The 5,070-nt window shown below is 35.8% G+C and overlaps 1 non-coding gene across 1 annotated transcript; it reads right to left on the bottom strand.

Moving 5' to 3' along the window:
* Positions 1–202: 202 nt before the first annotated feature.
* On the bottom strand, positions 203–309 carry LOC113767257. Its single transcript, XR_003467972.1, has one exon. It is a non-coding gene; the product is annotated as a small nucleolar RNA R71 (small nucleolar RNA).
* Between the last annotated feature and the right edge of the window lie 4,761 nt (positions 310–5,070).

Here is a 5,070-nt window from a genome sequence, read left to right on the forward strand (position 1 = left end):
CTTGTCAACATTTCTTGAATTCTGTGATACAATTAAGTTTAATGGTGTTAGTGATGATGCAATTAAACTTCAATTGTTTCCATTTTCACTAAGGGACAAGGCTAAGGTTTGGTTACAATCTCATCCTCCAAATACTTTTACAACTTGGGATGAATTAGTTAAGCCTTTTCTTAATAAATTCTTTCCACCTGGAAAAACTGCTAAATTGAGAATGGATATAACTAGTTTCTCTCAACAGGAAGGAGAGACATTGTATGAAGCTTGGGAGCGCTATCGGGAATTGCAACAAAGATGTCCTCATCATGGTTTACCAGATTGGCTAGTAGTCCAAACATTTTACAATGGTCTCACCTATCCAACAAAGACGCATGTAGATGCGGCAGCGGGAGGAGCTTTGATGGGAAAGACAGCTGAGGAAGCTCAACAATTGATCGAAGAAATGGCTGCTAACAACTACCAATGGGCAAACAAACGAGGTAATACAAGGAGAACCGCAGGTATGCTCGAAATAGATACCTCGAAGTAGATACCTTGAATATGTTAAGTGCAAAAATGGATAATGTGGTTAAGATGCTTAATAAGCAAGTTGGTTTTAGTTCTAATCAAGGAGTAGTTGTTGCATGTTGTACTACTTGCGGCGGAGATCATGATGATTTTATGTGTTCTAGCAGCGAATAGGTTGAATATCACAACAATTACAACCGTCCACCCCAAAATAATCCATACTCCAATACCTACAATCCAGGATGGCGTAATCACCCGAATTTTGGATGGAAGGATCAAGGGAACCAACAAAGATCAGTTAATCCACCGGATTTTCAACCGAAATAACCACTTCAGGAGTCCAAACCAGGTTGGGAATTGGCAATTGAAAAGCTGGCAAATGTACAAATGATAAAATTGAAAAGCTAGCTAGTGCCACTACTCAACGGTTTGAAAGAATTGAGGGAAGAATGGACCAACTCACCAATATGTACAGGAATGTTGAGGTCCAATTAGACTAAATTGCTAATGCGGTTAACAATCGCAACCAAGGGGACTTACCTAGCAAGACTGAGGTGAACCCAAGGGAGCATGTGAAGGCTATAACCCTCCGTAGTGGTAAGGAATTAGGTGAGCCGCCGGTAGTTGAAAGTGGAAAAGAGTTTGAAAGAAGAGAAAATAAGCAATTGAGTGAGTTAGGAGAGCAAAGAAAGAAAATTAAAGGGAAAGAAAAGATGGAGGAAAATGAACCACAAATGGGAGATACAACACCAATTCTTCTACCAGTGCCATTCCCTCAAAGATTGAAGCCTTAGAGAAATGACAAAGAATTTGAGAAGTTTGTCAACATTTTCAAACAATTACATATTAACATTCCTTTTGTAGATGCTATTTTGTAGATTCCTTCATACGCAAAGTTTCTCAAGAAGATAATGACTAAGAAAAGGAAGTTGGTAGACAGTGAGACAATTGCATTAACAGAAGAATTTAGTGCGATCATACAAAATAAATTGCCACCAAAGTTGAAAGATCCAGAGAGTTTCACAGTTCCTTGCACAATTGGTAATGTAGAATTTTTTAAAGCACTTTGTGACATTGGTGCAAGTGTGTCATTGATCCCTTTAACTATGGCTAGGCAATTAGGGTTGAAAGAGTTAAAGCGTACTAACATTTCCTTGCAATTGGCTGACAGGTCTATTAGACATCCAATGGGCATATTGGAGAATGTGCTTATTAAAGTGCAGAAATTCATTATTCTTGTTGATTTTGTTGTTTTAGACATGGAAAAAGATATAAATGTACCTATTATACTTGGTAGACCATTTATGGCCACCGCAGGTACAATAATAGATGTTAAATGTGGTAAGTTCAAATTCCAAATTGGTGAAGAGGAAGTGGAGTTTGATCTAAGTAAAGTGGAGAAATATCCCTCTTTTATTGACCATGTTTATTCTGTTGACATATGTGATGAATTGGCATTAGAGATGAGTCAAGTTAATCTTGATGATGATTCTCTTGAATTTTGTCTTAATGGTATAGGTATACAAGAGGAACAAGTTGAAAAAATGACTGAATTTTTACAGGCACAGGTTCCTTACAAAAGGAGAAATGCATATGAAGAGTTAGGACTAAGCAAAGGGCTACCTCCGCCATCATGTGAGCAAGCACCACAGCTTGAGCTTAAGCCGCTGCCTAAGCACCTCAAATATGTATTTCTTGGAGAAAAAGAAACATTACTGGTAATCGTCAATGCAGCATTAGATGAGAAACAATTAGACAAGCTATTACGTGTTTTGAGGAAGCATTTGAAGGCTATAGAATAGATAATTTCTGATATTAAAGGAATTAGTCCAACTATTTGTATGCACAGGATTTTATTGGAAGAGAACTCTAAACCAGTGGTTGAAACTCAAAAAAGGTTAAATCCAAACATGAAAGAAGTGATAAGAGTAGAAATCCTTAAATGGTTGGATGCAGGTATAATTTTTCCAATTTTTGATAGTGTTTGGATTTCTCCTATTTATGTCTCTTTCAATCCCATTGTATGTTTTCTCCAATATATTCCAAGCCTCCTTTGTCATATCAGCAGTAGCATTTTTTTCAAAAACTGACATGTCAATTGCCTGATGAATTTATGATAAAGTCAAACTATCTTTCACCTTATCGTTCTCACTAGCATCTTGGGAAAGTGCAAATTCAACATATCGATGTAATTTACATGCCTTGAGATGGGTTATCATTTGTTTCTGTCAAAAATTGAATTCTGCCTTTGTTTTGAGTTTTCGGACAAAACAAATAATATTGGGTTAGGATTTGGCGCCGTTGCCAAGGAACTGGTGCTTAAAGTGATTTATTACTTTACATTTTGATTATTCTCTACTTTATGCCTCGATCTTTCCGTACAGAAAATCTTGAATTTGATCTAGAGATCGAGAAAAGGGCCAAGAAATTGGCTAAGAAAACTAAATTGCGTAAGTAACAAGATTCATCACCATCTTCTCCTGGACTTGACTTGGTTATTGACTTAAGCAGATTATTTCATGATTTGGAAAAGGACGTAAGTGGATTAGAGGAAGTGATGGCAGCTCAAAGGACTTTGAGAGAACTCGCACGGTAATAAATGTTTGAACGAGCAGACTAAATGCATCACATATCCTGAAACCAAGGAAGCTTCCAAACTTAAATCTAGTTTAATTCATTTATTGCCTACGTTTTGTGGTATTGCAGGTGAAGACCCATGATAAGTGAATATTTAACGTACATTTTATACAAATTTGGCATGAACTTTTGGTATGATTTGAGAAGATTAAAGCCATATTTGAACTCTTTTGGTGATAATTGTTTAAATATTGTTCAAGTGTTCAAAACTTGATAAATGAGTGGATTAATGCGTTACTTTTGTGAAATTGTGAAGGTTATTGATGTATGAAATTCATGCACGAGCTGAAAGAATCGTAAGAATCGTCCTGAGGATAAAGTACAAGAGAAACTAGGAGCAAAAATGAAGGAAAAAGGAAAGAAGTGAAAAATTGAAAATTTAATAGTACGGATCCGAGCTCGGATCCGTGAGAGCAAAGAGGGATCCGAGCCCTCGTCTGTACTTCTGGAGGAGTGTATCCGAGGTCAGAACGATCCGACCTCGGATCCATCATGGGAACCCCTCGGATCCTGAAGATCCGAGCTCGGATTCATTTTCACCCCTCGGATCCAAGACTCGGATTTGCTTCTCTCTCCTGCAAGTGGCACAGCCATTTTTTCTCACTTTTCACACAACTTTTCAGCTATTTGGAGTGAGTGAATTCGGTGGCACATGCTTCTGCAACAAAAAGGAAGACAAAATGAGTTATTTACAAGTCAAAACAATATATCTTTTGACTTCCTTTACAAAATCTAAGTGGTTGAAATCATGAAGGAGAAAAAAATGCCTTTCTACCACCTTTTATGCAGAAACACAGGGGAGAAGCAGGACATAACCATACGTAGCTAGTTTTTCCTTCTTGTAACTAGTTTTCTCTCTAGCTAAGAGTTCTTGGAGAAACATTTGGAGTTTTCACTTGTAATCATATTGTGCAAGAGCATAGCAGAAATTGGAGAGTTTCACCTTCAATTGGCTAAGCTTTCTTTTATCTTTCTTGTACTTGTACTTTATGATATTTTGCATTAATAAAATTGTGAGTTTGATTGTTAAATCATTCATGAGTAGCTAATTTTATTTATCTAGGGAGTAGATGAAACTTATGGCTAAATAATATGAATTGAATGTGATTTACACTTGTTATATCTTGTATTAACTTGTTTACTTGTGTAGCTATGATTACTTGTTATTGATTGATCACCAATAACATGTTTATAGTTGTTATTGTTCAATGAAAATTGGTAGTAGCAATGGAAAAACATGAGTAGAGCTTAAGTTGTATATTCATGAAAATAGAAATACACTTAAATGGATTATTTAGCATTTCATGAAAGAAAACAGAGTAGTAGCAGTATTTCACCATGAAAATAGGGAAAACTAAACTAATCTAGGCCATTTCATCATGAGAATGAGATGTGGTAATATTGGAAATGAATCCCTGGTTGAACAAGAAAAATAACAAGAGGTTAATCCATTCATTTGTATTGTTTATGTAAATCTATTCATTTGTGTTGTTTATGTCATAAGTGGAATCTACATCCCTAGAGTCTTCCTTAAGTGAAATTTCTCCATTTACATTTAGCATTTGTTAAAATAGAATTGCAGATCAGATTTGTAGACATTTGTATTACATTTCTTTGCTCAAATTCATTCAATAGTCTAAATAATAGAGAAAATAATGACCTAGTAATTGGTTAATTTGCTCCTCGTGGGATCGACCCGATACACACCTTGTATTACAATTTTGACCTGTATACTTGCAATCCAATGGGTGTAAAATTGGATTTAAACTTGCATTGATATAAAAATCCCGTCAAATTTTTGGCGCCGTTGCCGGGGAGCGACAATATTAGGGTCTAATCATCTCTATTAATTTAGACGTTTTCATTGTTTTTGTTCAAGTTGTTGAATTAAATTTGCAAAAATTTCGTTTGTTTTTATTTGTAGTGTAT

Source organism: Coffea eugenioides, chromosome 3, assembly GCF_003713205.1.
Source record: "Coffea eugenioides isolate CCC68of chromosome 3, Ceug_1.0, whole genome shotgun sequence".
Taxonomy (NCBI): domain Eukaryota; kingdom Viridiplantae; phylum Streptophyta; class Magnoliopsida; order Gentianales; family Rubiaceae; genus Coffea; species Coffea eugenioides.